General features: G+C 39.6%; 1 protein-coding gene across 3 annotated transcripts in view; it reads right to left on the bottom strand.

The window, feature by feature from the left end:
• The window catches only part of ATP11B (ATPase phospholipid transporting 11B (putative)), a 270,178-nt gene that overhangs the window by 234,633 nt on the left and 14,397 nt on the right, over positions 1 to 21,148 (bottom strand). The window lies entirely within an intron of this gene.

Here is a 21,148-nt window from a genome sequence, read left to right as displayed (position 1 = left end):
AACAGTTTGTAACTCGTTTAATCCAGGCTGAGAACACGCCTTGAACTGCACAGAATACAAAACATGAAAGGGAGCCTTTGCTCCTTTTCCACACAAGCACCTGCTTGGGCAACACTGGAATACCAGACAGGAAAAACCTGAGCCATCTTGAAGCCAACAACCAAACATTAATAGATGTCAGGGGATTTGGAGTTTTACCTGAGACAGTACAGGATGAAAATTGAGTAAAGTGCCTTTGCATGGGCCTGCTTCTCAAAATGAAGATCTCAAACCCAGGAACTGAGCACACAGCTGGACATGTATTTTGCTGGAATAAGAAACCTAACCACTGCCTATCACATACAAGGTCTATACTTCACAGTCCCTGCTAGCTACAAGATCAAAACTGTAGCTTCAAGCAATCCAATAATTTTGTGTGAAAAGACAGGTGTAGGTACAAATTTAGTTACTAATTCTTGTGTAAATACAAGATCAAACCAAAAAGCAGAATCCAAACACTCCCAAAATTTGGGCAAGAATTCTAGTTTGGGCTTGCAACTAGATCTGCATGTTCAAGTGGATAGTCAAAGACAACCTGCTTCTTTTATCAGAGAACCACATTCTTAGCTCTTCCAGCAGTGCTTCAGACTGCTGACTGACATTTTGTGTTGTAAGTTTGGGTTTTTTTTTAAACATAGAAAGGAGAAAGAAAAAAAAAAACCCAACCACCTTTGCCCCTTATATATACATATATATATTTGTGTTTTTTGCAACTTCTCTGTTTCTGAAAGGATCATCAAGGAATCTGTTGATGAGAGACAGAAAAATATATTTAAGCAAGGAAAAAGATGCTGCTACAGTAAAAATACGTCAGATTCTTTTAATTCCATTTGCCATTGTCTGATGTTTCCAGGCACAGTTGACTTTTTGGTGGACCTCTGAGCTGTGTTTCCTAACAGAGGCGCAGCACAGGGCCTGTCAGGAAGAGGCCACGCTCTCATTGTCGCACACCTCAAAGGGACACTGCAAGCCTTGAGCCTTCAGAAGGGCCAGTCCTGAACCCCAAAACAACAGCCCTGTCTACCTTTAAAAAGGTGAGCACAGCTAAGCCAAAGCCTTGTTAGTGTCTATGAATTATTCCATCACTGCGTGGCCAATCACACTACGTAAATATCATGGGCATACTTTGCTTTGTTAACAGTACTGATTTCTACTGTGGCACTAATGAAGAGCCAGCCCTCACATAGCACATGGCATCTTCAGGGTGCATTGATCCATTTTTCTATTGAATTACTGCCTTTTCATAAGAGTACTGTGAGGTTACTCACTGAAAAATACTCAAACACAGCAGAAACAGGTCTCTCTTCGGGGAAGTTGCACAAACACACGGCAACAACACACAAATGCATCTGGTCAATACTAGGCATCTCTCCTTGCTGAGCGAGCCAAGGAGTATCAAGCCTGCTGCAAGGCAGTGGTACAGAATTTCTTTAGCCACAGAGATCAGAGAGAAGAGAGGTTTTTGACAGTCCCTGCTTCTATCCATGGAGTTTTGCAAAGTTCACTGAAGTAGCATTACCGTTTACCAGCAGGATTAGGTGAAACTGGATCTTATCCAGCTCGATATCAAATTTCAGAGGCAGCAAAACAGAGCACAACAACAGGTTTGCTTGTATCATTTTGGAAGAGCCCCATGAGGACGAGGGCAGGCCTGGGACTCACCCGGCAGAGAGGGTGATGGCTGCAGGCCGTGTTACCAAACAGTTCAAGGAAGGGCTCGCCTGCTCTCTCCTCCCCCTTCCCACATCACAACCTAGCACAATAAAACTCAAAAGAAGCAGGAAAAGAGATCAAGTTATAGCCAGCTGTGTTGCACTGACTTACACCACCATGACCCCAGGCTACCTGAAAAATGCTTTTCCTGAAGTCGACTTCTAGTTCAGCATCAACTACATCTACATGACAGAATTTATCTCTAAGACTGCACGTCCCTTGAGAATATCAGCAACAGTGAAATAAATTATAAAGGCTATGTGAAGTGAAACAATGTCAAATCTAAACTGTTACTATATCTCAGAAAAATCTGTTAATTTAAATTTCAACGCAATGGAAATTTCACACTGAATGTTCCAAAGGTAAAAAAGTGCAACCAGTACCCAGCAAACAAAATCAATTCTGAAACCGATCCCTATACCTTTCTGAAATCATCAGGATTCTCCTCACAGGATTCAAAGGATTTTCAGTCTGGTCCATTAAGTGAGCCATTAATCATTTTTAAAATTGGAAGGGCTGATTTAGCACGTGGTTAAGGATTTGAGAACATGTACACAGAAAGTAGTAAGATGTGCTGAAGTCCAATGCTGCCCAAGCTCTTCTCTCATTTAGGTCAGCAGAAGTGCTAACACTGAGTGTTTTTTAAAATTCCTCTATGCTGCTTAAATTTAGCAGTGCTAATCCTTCGGAACTGGAAAAGGACGACACGTCTCCGCACAGGGCCTGATCCTTTCCAATCTGCATTTGAGTAACGTCATACGCTTAGTGATTTTGGTCTTTATTCCTCAGTGTCCACTACCACTGTAGCAAGAATAATTTACAGGAATTCAGTATCAAGATTTATTATTCATTACAATTTACTTGCACATACTCTTTCTTATTGATTCCATAATATCCCCGTGCTGTTTATGATTTTGATTCATTATTTTCCACAAGCCATTTATTTTTCCTTTATTATTTATCACTTTGTGAAGTAAAATGCAATAATAATTTTAGATAAGCTTGTGTATTCCACTTCTCAGCGCTAACAGACAAAATGTCACATATTGCTTCCTTTTTGTTAAGAAGTTACTATTTTCTCTCAGTTGCATAATCCTAACACAAAGTAAAGCATATTTGAGGGTTTGTCTAAAATGATTCAGTTTCATTATACTGTTACAAGTGGTGCTGACAGCAAAACCACTCGCTTGCCTAAAATAAAGTGAAACATAAAGGATTTCTCTTCTTCCTTATGGAAAGTTGTGCAGGCTACCTTGTTACATTCCTTAGTTTCATAAAAGTAGCCTCACTCCTTTACTACCCACTCAACAACAAATTTCCAATGTGATTGTGATTTTATCAGCATAATGCAATGTTTTACACCACTATTTCTGTCTCCAGTTTGTTACCAACTCTTTGATGCCTAAATATTACCTCAAAGGCAGCTATGTATTTCTTTTCCTTGATGATGATATACTGGAATCCAACAGGCAGTATTTAGTCCCAGTTTATCCAAGACAGAGAAGAGTTTGGGAACTTTACCATTACTTAGGGGAAAAACATAGATGAGAGTAATAACTGGAAGAAATCCTTTCAAACTTTCATAGTGCATATTTAAAGAATTGCTCAAATATTCAGGAATTAGTAAGAAAGGCCTCTTCAGCAGTTACCTTGCTTAGCAGCACTAGTATTTTCCCTTGAAAAGTATAAAACTTCAGTGCTGGCTATTTCCTGAGAGTACTCATCTCACTTTTACCAGCACCTCAGTCAAGTAGGAAGAAATCAACATACTGCAATGAAGGAGCCAAAACTTGAGTAATTTTTAGATATCATACATGGAGACCCAGCTGCTCAGTCATTATGGTTGTTAGCATTTGGCACTTTGCCACCAGCTGACAGCCAAGAAGAAAGAGAACCATAAGGGTTAAATCACATCTACTTACAGAGCAAACTGGCTGGCCCAAGGCATATTGCAGGGGGGGCCAATAAAGCAAGAGTAGAGGGAGTTAGTCATTTGCTGTAACACTTGCAGGAGGAAAATGTCAAGCTGATCATGGAGTAACTCTTCACAACTGGGCGGCCAGTAAACTGCCTATGAAGCTCAGTATAGCTCTTCTCTAGTACAGTTCTTCTCTTCATACATTCTTGATATATACTTGAAGTTCATTCATTAAGAGAATGAACACACTTCTAACAAACTGAGAACTTGGGCTGCTGATAACGGCCTTAGCCTTTTTTTTCCCCCCTTTTTTCTCCCTGATCTATTAAGTTTTTACATGGTGTGCTTGAAAATCTGAACAAAATATATCTGTTGAACTTCTCAGTTCCAGACTGATGCAGATGGCGCTAGGCTTTAGTGCCACAGAAAACACAGAAAAACAGCCAGGAGATTTTGGCACCTTGCACCTGATTTCCTATGCTGAACACGGGAAACTCTCAGACTTAACAAAAACCAATGGATATTTATTGTCTATCAGACAGTATCTGACCAGGTGTGCATATTATTTCGTACAGTTCATAAACTGGCACAGTCTGACCGTCCTGCAGTGTAAGGACAGCATTTAAAGCAGCAGTATCATTCTTCAAGAGACAGAAAGAGTGTAAATTCAAATCACTCGAACGAACACCATCAGTTCAGGATTACAGGAAAATGATGTTTCTTCACCAGGCTACTTTACTTTTCCAGATACTCAATTCTGTAACTATTAAAAAAATAAAGAGCATTCAATTCACAATCACAGTCCTGGGTTACAATGGAAGGAGAAGTAATACAGACATCTGATATCAAGAGAGGTACATACGGGTAACAAGAAGACATGCTCCTGTGCTTACATGTCTCATTCATCACTTATTGAAGAACACTCACAGGAGATCACACTAGCTTCTCATTAACATCAAGAACCACTGGGCTCTCTGCATCTCACCCTTTCCTCTACCTTTGCAGCGTAGGCAGGCAGAGATGCAAGCTGATTGTGGATTTTTAAAGCTGAGCAGCAAGTGGCTGCCATGCAGCTACAAAACTGGTTCAAGTTAACGCTGCAGTAATTGGAAATCTCATAATTGGGGCAAGCTGCTTCCTTGTCTGCACAGCCAGCCTTGCCCTCAGACCTGAAGGGCTGGCACTGAGAGAGAATAGAGGCTGTTGTTTTCTTCTTAGCCCAATTTGAGGTGTGCTGTTCAAGAAGACCACAGTAAGTTAGGTGAGACCTTCCTCACACAGAGAGTCCAGCTGACTACAGGAACCAGTAGAACCAGAAAAGCTGCAGAGGCCAGTGGAAAACACTTTGCAGTGCTTCTATTGTACTAATAACCAACTATGTCAAGGAGCAGTAAGGATGAAGATATGCCATAAAACTGAACAGAGAGGCTTTAGGAAAAGAATGCATACAGCAATGCTAAATTGGATCAGAAAAGTATTTTCTCTTAGATAACAAAATTGATCAAAAGTAGATGCACAGCACAGTAGAGATGAAGTACTACTGCTATAATTGCAAATTACTATTTCCTTACTTGATTTCACCATTAAACTGCCTAATACCTGGTAGTTCCAAACAATTCAGAACACAAAACAGAGGCCAACTCTTAATTGTCAGAACAGGAGAATTTCTGTAACCATAAAGTTAGAATATTCAGATTCTTGGAAAACCTGCTTTCAAAGTATCTGCAGGGCCCAGAATCACTGGCGCATATGAGAAAAATGCATATTGGAAACAGAGTCATGCTTAATCCTCGTGTCTGTGACAGGCAGAGATTGCGAGAGGAATGCTCTTATAAATACAAGGGACCCATGTTGTTAAGCTTCTCTCCTCACTCCAGGCAAATCACACAACAGAAATGTGAGTGTTTTGAAAGTGCTGGAGATTAAATGAAGAACCAGAGAAAAAGCAAAAGCTATACTGACCCAAAAAGGCATGGAAGCAGCAACCAGCAGGAATACTTCTGTGGCTGCAGAGCCAAAGGCAACTTACAGACTCTCATTATGACTGAGAGGGATCAGTTCATATAAACTTGGAATGTTCACATGCTAAGAGGTTATTGTGTGACATCTGATTCATGGCAACTATTCTGTGTATGTGCTCTGAGTTAGCAGCTCAGGTAACTGGAATTAGTTAATTCCTCTCTTTTACTCGAACCACAAGGCTAAGCCAACATGAATTACTTTGCATTCTTCATGAGTTAAAAGCATGCATTTAAGGTCATGGTAGATCAGCTGATACGCAGGAAATGTTTACCACACATAAACTTTCACTTGTGTTTATGTTTTGGGTTCCTCTTTTATACTGACTGGGGGATGTTTCCTTTATTTACACATTTACACATGTTGAAAAGGAGCCCTTGGCATGTATACTGGGAAGTAATAACCATAGCTGGTTGCTGCTTGAACATTTTTTCCAGCTATGCTACAGATTCAAGATAATATACCACTTCTTTCTCCAGACCTTGCCTTTTAGCAAAGAAAGGTAGATGACTACATATTCACTCCTAGGGTTCTCATCATCTGGGCTTCTCTCTGTTGGTGCTCAGCTCTATTTCACTTCAAATCTGGGTTTGCATTTGGCACTCATTAGATTGATCAAACTTCAGCTAACCACAACAGACCATCTCTCTACTTCTCATCAGCTTCTTCTATCTCACCAAGTAAGACACTTCAATGCTGCCTCAAATTAGATAGATTTCCAGTACCAATTACATAGCACACTGATGGCAGCCACCCTCCAATGGTGTCCGACATCCACTGGAGATATGAGGGGTTATGCTGTGCCGCAGCTTGCTGGATAGACTCTACCAGCAGGATTCTCCCACCACTTAGTTTCATCAGCTCTGAATCATCAGAATAATAGTGCTCCCCAGAAGCTCAGAAGAGTGTTCTCCCTGGACGGGTATTATCAAACTTAGCTTCTTTGTGATCTTTTTCATTTGTGAATCTGAACATATAGTATAAAACTGAGAAAACTGAGACAAGAAAGTCTCTTTCACTAACGTACAGAATGACACAAGAAAATCCAGAAACAGAAAGCACAAGTCTTACACTTTCGCATTCAGAGAGTGCAGAGGTATTGTGACAGGCCCTACATACATACCAACAGAGTATCAAAAATTAATTGCAAGTCAGCTGCATGTCTCTGAATGGATAAATCACCCATAGAAAAACATAAAAGGACATTTACAAATGCACATCTTTTCTTTCTGCACAGATTCATCTGTAACGTGAACTGTAACTTCTTTCTGAATTTCTGTACCTAAAGAAACATTCAAACAATTCTCTTCTACATCTACTAAAAAAAAGGTTTTCATTATATCATCATTTAAAAATAAACTTGGAAAGGCAGAAGCCAGTAAATTCTGTGATCTTTCAGCTCTTCATAATTTGTGTGCAAATGCATAGAAATATACTACGATGCTTTAAAATAATAAAAAATGTAGCTCAAAAATACCTTGTAATGAAGCAAACTTGATTACGTTGGTGAGCTATTGTGATAAAAAATTAACATGTTTGGGAAAGTCTGATTTGCATTACACAGTGCCTGTAATCAAATTACCTCTAAATGTTATGCCATGTCACACTGTGTTTGAGACGTTGCTGTCAGAAACGTATACATACGCTCTGCAGTTTAACTCAACCTGGCTTCCTTTTAAGCGATCATGTATGCCTCTGAGCCATCGCAGCCAAACGGTGGTAAAATACAGAGGTTGGCAATTCAATTTCATTCAACCTTTCAAGAAGGAAAGAGCAGATAAGCTTCGCTTGTTCGTTTCGATGATAATATTCAGCACAGCGTAAATCTAATTCAATAGGTTTGCTCCCGCTCTCTTGTCACATTGTCATTTCCGAACCCGGTCCTCCGCCACCCCCTCCCCGCCACAGCACAGCAAAACTTTCTGAAGCGTTTAACCCAGGACCAGGGCCTCCTCCCCGATGGAAGGCGCCGCGCTTTGAAGCGAGCTCCTGGTTGTGCGCGTGGGGCTGGGCTGAGCTGGGCCGGGCCAGGTGGCGGCCGCTGGGCACCATCTCCAGTGACCTCGTTGCAGCCGCAGATGTTTGCTGCACTTTAGGCGAGCTGCAAAAAACAGAGCAGTAAAGTAGGCCAGCTTGCGGGAAGGCTGTTACCCACAATTCACGGAAAAATGCTGGATGGTTCCCACTAGGTTGTGGTCGGCTAGGAAACGGCAGCTTATTAATCTTGTGTCAGAGGGCCAGCTGCAGGCCTGGCAGTTACCATATTTCACTACCAACTCCGTGTCTGGACAGCCATTGTCTTTTCCATGAAAAACTCCACAAATCAGCTGCTTTTTCCCCCTCTCTATGCGCAGAAATGGAGCTGGGAGCTGAGGTGGCTCCGGCGCATCGTCCGCACGGCGGTCAGGTTTGCTAATTCAGAGCGACCGCTTAGTTTCCAACTTTAATGATATTCCCTCGGCATATCACTATGGTTGCCTGGCGACCGGATTTGAGCTAGGCCTCTCATTTGATTCCCACACATCAGACCCTGAAAAGCACTTTTTTTCCTCCCTCCGCTTTTGATTCCAGCTCCTCTGAAACCCTTCCCCCTGCAGCGCCGGTATGGGTGGGCAGCACGGTGGCAGAACAAGGCCAGGGGTGATGGGAGGCCTGGAGGCTCCTGGTCACACATCAAGGCCTGGAAACAAAGCCGCCAGGAGCCCTTCCTGACAAACACAAATTCCCTTCAGAAAAAGCAAATTTGGTCTTCCCTTCGTAGTGTGGGTGTCATTTTAAGACTTTCCTTAGACACTTTACTAAATCTGACGCTTTCCATTGTTTTTCAGGCCATTTCTCACAAAAGGCTTCCCATTATCAACAAGTTGCTATTGGAGTAAGCAAACAGCTTGTGAAGGCCTGAAATAATCTAATAAGCAATGGGCTTGCATGCTTTATGTACCCACATCTTTATAGGCTACAAAGTTTGTTTGGATACATAATTTGCCTCTTTAGCTCGCTTAGTTCCAATTAAAGTACCCTTTTTAAATGAACAGTTTTGCTTAGCTCCACCCTCCCCCAACCATACACACAATCTCCACTATATCAATTTTTCATAAGCTGTTCCAACCCAAAAAAGAATTTTTAATACATTCAGGTGCACCTACAGATCTGAACAGTGGGACAGGTAAAGGACTACACTGACTTTCTTCTCTTGGCTTCAACTGAAAGTCTTCACAAAGTAAAAGGACTAGCTTTGCTAGAAGCTGGATGTTTTTTGCGCCCAAAAAACAACCTAGCTGTAAGAAACGTTTATTCTGCAAATTGCAACCACAATTATTCCAGTAACTAAACAAAATAATATTTTAAAAAATCGTATGAGGAAAAAAGAAATATCACCAGCTATTTAGTATTTCATATAAACCATTGTTATAGGAGTATTATCATAGGCAAGTGATCAATCTTACTAAAGGTTTAAGTAACATGGAAATAGTTAAACATAGTGCTCTGCTTCTTGTTTGCATCAATTTCAGCTCATTTCCTTTACAGCCTGTTGATGGATATGAAAATTCATAGTTATTTGTTGTTAACCACCACTTAAGTGTCTACAAGTACAGAGCAAAGTCCCACTAAAGTGGCAATATATCAAAAGCAGCAGTAGATCAAACCTTATTAACCCATATACAGTACCAGAATTGCCTCATCTTTTGTACTGATTGCTGCCTCATGTTGTTTGGAGATCTTCACAAATCCCCAGATCCTCCAGTTATCTAGTTACATGAGAACCTCAGCTCATTATTTTTTAAAGAAGATCGTAGCCCTTGTGTTTGTAGAACACATTTGGTTTGTTGTTGGTTGCTGTTGGTTTTTTTTAAACAATTCACAACAACAAAAAACACACAACAGAAGACAACCCCTTATACTCAGAGGTTTTGTTTTGAGATTTCCTTATTTTTTAGAAATATTTAATTTCTCTGTACATGATCTGACAGTCCTGACTGTTCCTGATGAGAAACATGCAGCTTTAACTTGTCACTGTCACAACCAAGTTTGTGTTGAAAATGGACTGTCCAAATACTGACAACCTGAAACTTGAGAGTTCAGTTATGATGTGCAACACCATTTGAGTAATTCATGTAAAATAAAACACCAGTACAACAGTAGTATGAAATCATGCTCATTTACAGGGAAAGAATGAAATAGTGGGATTTCAAAGAGCGGGGTTTTCTCTCTTGCCCTGTGCCCTCAATTAGTTCCCAACTTGTCAGTATTATGACTTCTCTACAATGTATGGGGACCTTTGAAATTATTTCCCTCCAGGGATTGTTGTTTTGCATTACAGGGTGAAAATCAGAGCAGGCTGCTGGGCTTATCTCCGCCTCTGTGTCACAGAAGTAGGGGCAACTCGTTACTGTTTTTCTGTCCTGGGATTCCCAACCCCAGGATTGGGATGGAACATAGAGCTAACTCCTACAGTCCAGCCCTGTCCTAACACTTCATATACATTTTGCACTGCCTATTTCAATAGTATGGTACGCTACTTATGGCCTTTTAATGTCCTCATTGGATGTTCTCAGCCAAAAAAATTATTTGCAGGAATGGGATTGCAATTGGAAGTAGTCATATCTTTGAAAATCTGTTAACAAAAAAGGTTGTCAGCTAAAAAACTATAGAGTATACATTGCTGGAGCTACATAACCATGCAGGAAAATCCCAAAAGCTAATAATGCATTTGCATTCTGTATCTCAAATTAATTCTCCAAGGACTGGTAGACACGTAAAACAAGCTGATCTCCCTGAAGTTTATTTCACAACAGACAATATCACTGGTGTGAGCAGCTATCATCTGTGAATGAGATCTCCCATCCTTGGGAGAACAGACGCCTGACTCTGTGCTGAAGCTAAAAGTAGTTCCAACCTTTCCTCTCTCTCCCCGAACCAAGAGTAGGCACAAGATCCTTACTCTTTACTCAGCAACAAGTAAAAGTCTTCACAAGTTAACGGATTTAAACGAAGTCTTTCTTTAAAAATCAATCATTTGCAATAGCTGTTATCATTGAAGATCCACTACCTGCAGCAACATTTCTCACTTACTTATTAAGTTGTTAAGGAAGCTGTTTTGTACAGTACACTCCTGACATGTTAAAAAAGAATGTTTTCAGATTAGTGTTCAAGCTTCATTTTTCTTGTCGCTGAAAGTTTTAATTAATACATTAAACACATTGTAGCTGTGCAGATGAGTAAAGGAGATATCTATTTATACATTCTATTGATTCAGTTATTCTAGCATTTAGGAGCATTATGCTATACATGCAACAAGAACATGGTGCCCTTTGAGACTTGCTTCCATATTGTTGAGTATAAATTGAAAAACACACAGACAGAAAACCCAATCTGCAGCAATGGGATGTATGCCACAATGAACTACCCTCCCCCACTCACTGGAAATAATTTTGAGAAGGTAAATGCTCAGTCCTGTATTGCTGCTGAGGGACAGGCTCTTAGTGTATTCTGGAAATAGGACTGTCCTGTAGTTAATTATATTACATCTTTTCAGTTCTGTGCAGAACACCCAAAGAATGTAAATTTACCAAATAAGTGCTTCATATGAAAGCTTTATTCTCCCCTTTTGCAAGGAACTTGGGCATTAGCAACACCTCGAAATTTTGTTGCTCTTCTGCTGTCACAGAGCATAGTTCTGGCTGTAGGTTTTCACCACAGGTCAGAATTTTGGTATGGGAAACCTACTGGGGACTGGGATAATAGACTGAATTTTCTTAGCAGTTATTTAACTGTATTATTTCCAGTGAACACTAGGGACTGGATTTGATAGCCTGGGGAAGCTCTTTTGTATTCTGTGATCCTAAACGAAAGGCAGTGAATATGGCTATAGTCAAAGTGGGTAAGAAAGCGTATGTGTATGTGGAGTTATTGCCTCCATTCGCTACTCGTGGAATCCTTTGGCTGTCTAAAGAGCCTCAACAATGATTAATAAAGTAATCAGAATCAGAATTCAAAGCAAAAATGGACAACATCAGCTTCAGAGCTGCTCTCTGAAATAAAAATAAAAATAAAAAGTTGTTCTGAGGATGCTATCTACACATAAATTTGTGTGGATACTCAAAAGATGCTTAGTGTTCCAGTTTTTAGGAAAGAATGTCTTGACTAAAGAATAGGAGAGAAAAATGACCACAGGAAACACAATGTCTTGTATCAAACATTCAGAGGCAAGGAACTGGAGAAGAAGTACTTCATAGTCCTCCCTTCAGAATTCTGGTGTTTTAGAAAGCAAGACAGGTTAAAAAACTCTTTGCCTAATACATGACTTTTACTTTGATGCGACCTGTTTTAGGTCATAGAAAGTTTGGCCCAATTTCCACTGGATTGGGATCCAACCAATCATGAATCAGAAGCAGCACCAAGAATAGATCTAAGGAGTTCTGACTCACAAGCCACCTCTTTCTCAAAACACCCACTCCCCTCCCAATCAGACAGACGTCCCTTGTTTCTAAATAAATGCATTTAGTTACAAAATGGATTTATTTATTTTTAGCAGAAACTGCACATAGTGACAAAATTGTCCATTCAGTTAATTACAAAATGCATTCTGTTGCATAAGATTCACATTTGTGCATAAAATCCCCAGTCTTCCCATAATCAGTGTATAGATTTAAATTATAAGACATCTAATGATGCCGATGTGTCACTGTCTGAACACCCCCCACTTATCTTCACTTTCTTAGCTTTTTATAATGTGATAGGATACCTAAATAATATGGAAAGTCGCTGTGCATTAGAACATGCACGCAAAAAATTGAATCTGTATTAATTCAAAATGCAAAAAGCAGTTCTGTCAGACTTCTGTGCAAGAATCAGTAGTGAGTCAGCTACATCCTTGAGCTAACTGAGCTTGGCCTTTTAGGCCTGACTGTTGAGAATCATACAAGTCTAGAGCACAATCCTCTGTGCATCAGATTTTCTACTGCCGGCCTTTGTGAGAATATCCACTTTATGCACAAGTAAATGAATTCTGAAATGTTTCTTATTCCTTAAATCATCACAGATAACTCAAGTAAAAAAAAATCCTTCATCTGCATGTGTTGTTAAATTAAGATCTGTGAGTGATGCAGGGAATTTAAATGAAGATAAAATTATCTCCCTGTGATTTAATTATCTCAATTATCTGAGTGGAATAGTGCACTGGCTGCCCCAGTGCAGAACCACCTCTGATGAACAAGCTACAATGGATAAAATGAGCAGCAAGTAAAACCACTGCATAAAATTTGAAATGAAACTAATCTCAAGGATAAAAGACACTGTGTAATTTCCTGTAATCCATTCCTTCGTTTTCACTTGCATGTTCTAAAGTCAAAAATGAAAATAATTTGGGAAAAAAAAAAGTTCTGTCCTAAATATTCGTGCATATTTAAAATATACCCTTGCAGTATTGGAAATCTAGTGGGAAAAGCATACCATTCATTACTGCCAGCTGCAAAAGGGTTTGGAGTGGTCTGGAAATTTCTGAATGAACTTCTACACGTACAGGAAGTCTCAATCTCTCTGGTCTCTTCTGAAATGTATTCTAAAGAAAATAACCTTTATTACGTAGAGATGATTGGAAAATACATTTACCATGAGAAAAGAACACCACCTTTTGTTTTTTTTTTCCCCCTCCCATTGCTATCAGCGAGTCATAGAGAAATAAAATGTCTTAGCCCAGATTTGTCTCACAGCCTGGCCAGTGAAGGGCCTCTGACTGCTCCGGCTTCAGTCCCTCACGGTACCCATAAGGCCACTGCTCCTTTCCCTGGCAATCATTAGAAGGCTGGAACGTGGTTGTGGTCAAAATCTCCCTAACCCAGGGGAAATGGATTCATCATATTTAAGTGCTGTTTTCCTTCAATGTTTTTGTATTATATGTATATTCATTAGAAAAACTAAGGATAATTTTGAATAAGAAGGTGGGAGGCAATCTCTTTTGCCAGAATAAGTTGAATCAATCCAATAGATACCTATTTTTTGGACATTTTTAGATTTAACATGCTTTTGTTTAAGCAACAGGTTTCCAAAGCCTACTATACTTGTATAGCTCTGCTGCTACAAGATGTGAATGAAGCTAAAAAGAACATACGTTCTACACTGTGGCCACCCAGTACAGATCTCATTTAGCCTGGGTTTGTGTATAATTCCTATTAAGCCTTCACAGTGCCAATATAGAAGAAATGTAACACTGGCCAACTTCTGGGTAGTACGGATCTAGAATGCAGAATACATGTATTTAATACACACAAACTAGTTATGATCTCCTTAGAGAAAGAGTTATCTAAAGCCAGTGTAATTTCATCTATATTCAGGACTAGACCCGAGACACTTGATTACAAAATGAAATAAACCAAGTTGCTGTACCACTGTATAGCCATGAAGAGATGAGGTCTCCTAATGAAATAATGCTACCACAAAAACTAATAAAACTTCCACATGAAGAGCAGCTCTAAAGAGCTTGCTTGCACAGAAGGTCAGTAAGCAGACTTGAACAGGCACGGCCTTCTTCACCGAGGAAACACAAAGAAGCACTTTTTTGGGAGACAAACTCATTGTGTGAGATGTCCCAAACCAAGAGGGTAAGTGACACAACAACACACATTAACAACAGAGCTTCACACCTGAAAAGCAGAACATAGATGATAGATCCACTCAGATCTATCAGTAGCTTGGTAGCATAGACTGAGGAAATATGGGGCAGATCTGCTCTAAGTTTACATGCTTTGTAGAAACAATATCAATGCATTAAGTCTCTTCACCTTCAAGTACCTTGAAACTTGAAATACAAAACGGGGCATGAATGTTGCTCAAAAGTAGTAGAAAATCACTTTGTACAGAAGTTTGGAAGACAAAGAGCATGAAGCTGCCGTGCTTCAGTGGCTGAGAGGAACAACTGCATCTATGAAAAGGAACTTCCTACTTTGTTAAAGAGTTGCAAGCTTCTGTTGTCTGCATGTCATTTGACTGGTACTTAGCAAAGTGTGCTGAAGTTTTCTTTTTGCTCGCACTTGTAAATAATGAACAAATAAGAACTTACTATGAAGAGCTAACTTAATTTTAAGCATTACCAGAGGCCTCATTCACGTTAAATTCAGGGATGTTAGCAGTGACTACAGATGTGAGGGTTTTGTTTTAGCTGAAATTGTGCACTTCCATTGCAGTACCAAGGGCATATTCTAGTTTTTTTTATTATTTCCTTTGTATAAGATCAATATAGAGTAGGTACTAATTCACTGTGTTAGCTTTGGTAGAGTCAATGGCAATACCACTGATTTAAAGAGAAATAAGATTGAGTAGAGAAGCATATAATGGCTACTGTTAAAAAGACAATAAACCCCCAAAACCTTAAAATATATCATCATTTAGTCAGTTATATTTGTGTTTATAACTACTGTCATCAGCCTTTGGCAAAGAGACAGAAGAACAGCCTCCAGAAGAATCAATTCCCCAGATCATGTTCAAACACCACATTAGCCTTTAAAACAAGCAATAGGGAACTACTCAAAACAGTTTTCCTTTATGCACTGTCAAAGTAAAACTCAATCTCTGCGTGGGCCCAGTCCTCTTTTTAAGCAAACACAACTACTTATTTTATAAATGCGACCCTATTGCACTGGGCCAACTGTGTTGTAGCACGACAGCACTGCTGCAACGGGGCTGCCCTCAGTCACAGTGACCAGAAGCACTGGGCAGCAGTGTTAGCAGTGTTACCCAACGCACAGCAGGATCCCTGCAGCGTCCATCAGAGGGCTTTGTGCCCACCAAGCACCGAAGCCCCGGGTTTGCCCGGGCGACTTCCAGGCTCAGGGCCAGACAAGCCAAGCCCGCACCGTCCCCGCAGCCAGGCCCCGCGCTGTGACAATGCGCCCTTGTCACAGGGGCTGCCGCAGCCCCGTCACTTGGCAGCCCTCGCTTAGCAGGTCCCGCTGCAACGTGCCTCGCTCCCCTCGCTGTCCCCAGGCAGCTCTACCTCGAAATGCCGATGCACTGATGTCAGCATTTGAAATGAGCTTGCTCAGGAGTGCCTAGATTAGCCGTGTTGCCAGGCTCTAGCCACTCTAACCCCCTTTTCCACTTCAGCGGGCTGAGCTTTTGACACTCTGAAAAGCACCATTTAAAATTAATTACGGCGCCTTATTTTGCACCAAATCGCAGCGCTACCGACCCTGTTTATTATGCTTTATGCCGGGTGGGGGTTCAAGTCAGCAAGGTGCTCGTGGTGGTGCTACCAAAACTCAGGGATGAGGAGATGTCTGCAGGGTAAACAGGACGTGAACCGCGTTTGTTTCCCAAATTGCATTGCAATTGGTAGATGTATGGACTCCTCTGGCAGAATCCACTCTGTAAGGCAAAGCAAACTCTGCCAACAGCTTGTTAAGGACATTTTATAAAATATCAGTAGTTTGTTACTGCACACATTATCAGGAAGTTTTACTTATGGCACGTGCCAAGTGAATTTTTGAAACAGTTTGCTATTACCTGTTACAAAATAGTTTAACACGCACATGATCAAGTCAACCATTTGCTACTTCATTGGCTACAGCTGATTTATGATTTATTTTTATTACTTAACAGCTGGAGGCAAACATTTTCCTTTGGCTGCCTTTCCTGAAAGATGTCCTGCCCATCTGATAAAAACCATACAGGAATCTGAAGCTTTTTTTACTGACACCCACAAGATAGCGTATTGCAGTCATGTAAATCTGTGCATACCAAATATTATTAGATGGGTCCTCATTGTGAAGGGGATCACAACAGTGAACTAATCCAGCACATCAAGTGTTCTTCAACACTTCATATTTGGCAAACATCAAATTTCTGAACTATCCACCAAAATGTAAATGGGATACTTGATATTCAAACTAACAGCAGGTTGTCCTTTACAAAAAAAAAAAAAGTGTTCTTTAAACGTTAGGCTTTGATTGTATGGCACTCGGCACTTCCGTAGTATTTTGAAATATGATGTTGACAAACACCAAGCAGCAAACCGTAACACAATATGTGCAAAGTGAATGTATAAAAGCAACAGTTAGAGCAAAACCTCATTCAGAGTGCAAGGGCATGAAACCTGATGTAGCTGCTGCATTCATGATCCAGTGAGCTCAGAGGATGCCCAGCTAGTCAAAACAATTAGTCTGACACATCATTACTCATACTGGAACAGCTTCACTTTACATTACTTTAGACAGGGCAGTAGCATAATGGGCTCTTTAGGGTTTTACAGCAAAAAAAAAAGATCTTGGATCCAAATGCAGTTACACTTCTGTTAAACCTCCTTCCCAAACAGAAGAAAAAAAGAAGGGAATTTTTAGATGGCATTTGTATTATGCACAGATATGACTGCAGAAGTATAAACATGAGCAACTGCTGGGGATTTCTGGGAGGAAGTCATATGACTTTTTGTTTTTTGTAGGTCCTGCTTTTTCTGTTTCCCACAGAGTAAAGAATTTATTCTGTTAGGAAAAATGTGTCAGAATCTAGTCCTACATCTAATACATCGCACGTTTTCTGCCATGCAGTCTCAACTTTAAATGATCCTACCATATGATTAAGCCAATTCCCTGTTGACTTCATAGAGTAATTAAAAAAGAAAAAAGCAAAAAAGAGCACAGAGCTATTTCTTTTTTTTTTTTTTAATAATCACTTATAGTTGTAAACACTTTGTCAGAAAACAAACAAACAAAAAAAAGAGGTGAAGATTCATTTAGATACATGTGTTAGCCTGTTTTCCCCATAGAGAAAGGTTTTTCTGATGATCAACCTCATGTTAAACCTGGTCAATTATGGCCAATTCCTGCTCACCCACACTGGCTCTTCATGTAAATACCTAGTTCTCCAATTCGCTCGCCTTCCTGTCTCATTTGGAAGATATCGAAGGGAAAAAATGAATCATTTTTTAGAAGTCATAAAAGATCAGATATGAATTTTGGCCCAATTCTATTATTTTTACCCAACTATTTTAATAGTAGATATTTTAGAACTGAATGTGGACTCTTAATCAAATCTCATGCCCAGTTCTCTCACTTTTTGGGTGTATATGGAAATAAAGAACTGGACTTGGTGACTCCATAAATTATACCTGCACTCCTCAGAGGAGCAGCGATCCACAGGGTCCCTTTATCTCTTAACCAAAAGGAACAAAACCCAGTGTTCTCAAACCAAAAAGCCATGGACGAAATCCCTCTAACTGTCATTGAAATGCACTGCCACCAACCTAACCCTACTAAGTTAGGTATTATTATATGAAGGAAAACAAACAAAATCTCAGCCTACCACAGTGATTTGCTCTTTTTCATCACTACAGTCATCAGTGACCACCTGTTGGTACATGAAGGTTTAAGTATGTGAACTGAAGCTGTATACTAGGTTCTGCATGTAAGCAGTCTGTTTATAAATCTCCCATTGCTCACTGCATCCTACTGACATGACAAATTTTCTCCTCCCCACTAACATGGAGTAGCACAAACAAGTATTTAGACAAAAGCAAAACATCATCAGTGCATATTCTCTTTTAGTGTCAGAATGGAATTGACAAAGCAATAATCCCTCGTTGAGGGTTCTCTCTATTCCTCTTTCTTTTTTCCCCTTTGCTTAAGAAGACAAGTAACATTTGCTTCCCTTGTTTTCCTAAACAAGTCTTTGAAAAACATCAATTCATCCTGTGGGCTTTAGGAAGTTTACTGATCCTATCGGCTTAATAGCACGCTGCAACACTCAAAAGAAGGCACTAGTGCTCTTGACTATTGTGTCCTTGTTTAAAGCGTGGCAAAGACATCAGGCGCTCCAGCACATCCTTAGTGTACAACTGCGATTAAATAGCAAGATAGTCAGAAATTACTGAGACCAGTCCATATCTTTTCACCCAATGTTACATTTTACTCATTTATATCATTGGAAGAATGTAACTGTTCAGCATCCAGCTTGGCCTTCTGTTGTGCCATTCAGAGGGGAGTCATTTCAAATGCCAATACAAAGATCAAGATTTAAAGTCCCAGTTCTCTGCTCACAGGTGCTAAAAGTTGCTTATTTCAGGAGATGTGGGCCCTTCAGGATTAAGCACATAATAACAAAATCTCTTAGTCTTCTGTGAATGGGAAGACCTAACAACTGTGGCTTGGATTCACTAAGAATAAGGAAAATATTAGCCAATACCTAAAGGAAATTATCTCCTTGCCAAATATCAGAGTTTGGTCCAGATGGACCTCAGTTTGATCTCATTTCTACTGGAAAACTAATCACTTCAATGTTCTTCTTTTCTATAGCTTCTTTGTAAATGAACTTTTTCCTGTACAATTACAGGTAAATGGAAATACCAAGAGCATTACTACAGTACTCAGATGGCAAGATCCTGCAACGTGCCTGTATAACTCACTGCAAAATCAGACATTTATGACCCAAGGCTTGCTCACATTGCAGTCCATGGGATCTGGGGGGTCAGGATGCACTACCACCTTCTGGAAGAATGGGGAAGACCAACCTTTCTTTTCTCAGATGAATGGTATTATGAACTGAAGTCAACACACCAATTTATGCAAGCAAGATAAATCTTCAAATAATTATATTCTAAACTGAAAACCTTGTCCTCACCATAGGCTACAATTTTGAATAGCACTGTAGTACTGAAATAAAGAAGCAGCTTTAGAAAGAGGGAAAAAAGGATGCATAACATTAAAACACAACACGAATAGCACAACACACTCCGTTTTTATGACCCCTCCTTACATAATTTCAGTGATTTGAAAATAAAGATTCTTGATGAGTCAAACTGAAGTGGATGCCAAAACTATTCAATATCAGTGAAATGCAGTTTAGAGTCAATAGGATTGGCCATCTAATGACGATTAAGTATGCTATAAATTTAAATCTTTGAACTACTTGTTGAGATTTATTCAGGCAGACAAACAAAGATAACAAAAGTCTTTTGTGCATTTGTCACTCATTTCCGCTGCTCTGTTGTTGCAGTGTCAAATAATGTCAGTTATTTAAGCATAATTAATGTAATTTTAAATTCTCAACAAATTAAATTATAAAGACAGTCCAAGGAGGACCCTACCCATTTTTCTTACACAATTTTTTTTCCTCCTAGTTTTGAGGTAAAATTTAAATCAATGAAAGGTGAGTTTCAATCTGATTCTTAGACAAACAGCTGATTTTGCCACAAAATCCATTAACTTTTCATTTAGTTATTTCCCTCTGTTTTTAACAAGGAAAATTACATCTTCAGATACAATCCAGGAAGATTTTATAATTTTTATATCTGGGTGGAAGAAACCCTAAATTCAGGAAGCCAGGATGACATCTTTCCATTTCTGATTGTACGTGCTCATTCAGTGCAGTATTTATACTTTCAAATCCTGTCCTTGTGTGGTTACAAAATTCATCTCAGAACTGGAAAAAGGCTTTCAAAAACAATGCCACAATATAAATGACCACTGATGGAGAATTGAAGGCTTGATAAGGAAAAATACAGTTGTTTTTATCTCCTTAATAAAAGGACGTTAAGTCCTTTTAGAAATCTTGAAAATTAATTGAAGACAAAAAGATTGCCTATCTTCAGTCTTAATTAGAATGGGATCATGCAAGTTATTCTATTACAGCATTTTAAAGCTGGTCATCTCTAAGAAGCAAAATTACCACCCATTGTACTTACATTATGTTGACTATGTTGAATGTTACATAATTTAGGAGGAAGGGGGCAAGATATTTTACATTTTGAGATCATACCTCAAGATTTAGTACAGCATCTAGAATTTCTTTGCAAGTAATAAAGACAATGATCCATTGTGTGCTTCTATTACTAATTATTCTGTAAAGATTGTCTGTTCCAAAAGACAATTAGAAAGGGTGAAATTTAATTCCATTAAACAGAACTCAGCTGGGACATAATGAAATTTTGTTGTGAAGTAGTAGACTCGCTTTGAAGCCAAATAAAAGCTTTTACATCGATTGAATGAATAAGATTGCAAAAGCTCACACCTTTTTTCCCCCTGCACAGACAGCATTTGAAAACAATTAGAATAAAACTGAATTATACTTGCAAAAAAGTTTCAGTTCTCAGATATTTCAGGAAAGAGGGGTGTCCTTGTCTGCTTTTTACACAGATCAATCTTTATTGTTGGTTTCTGCAAACCAAATAAACCAGGCACAAAATAATAAAAACCAAAGTATTCTATATTTATACAGCACTGAACTTCCCTGATCCCTCCACTAAGTGTTCCAGCTGTTATAAGGAACACAAACAATGTGGTGCTGCCCTAAGATGTTCCATACATGCACAGCTTGCCCCCAGCCAGCTCCAGGTGACCATCAGACTGCCTGCAGGTGTTGATGATCACTTTGCAAAACCTCCAACTGTAACACGTTTGGCTGAGTGGTGGCTAGGTGGTGAGGACATCCATCCACCCCAAAATCACGCAAGAGATCCAGTGCAGAGCTCAC

This window comes from Lagopus muta, chromosome 9, assembly GCF_023343835.1.
Source record: "Lagopus muta isolate bLagMut1 chromosome 9, bLagMut1 primary, whole genome shotgun sequence".
NCBI classification, from domain to species: domain Eukaryota; kingdom Metazoa; phylum Chordata; class Aves; order Galliformes; family Phasianidae; genus Lagopus; species Lagopus muta.
Note: the sequence above shows the minus strand (reverse complement) of the source record. Positions and strands in the feature narration are given on the sequence as shown.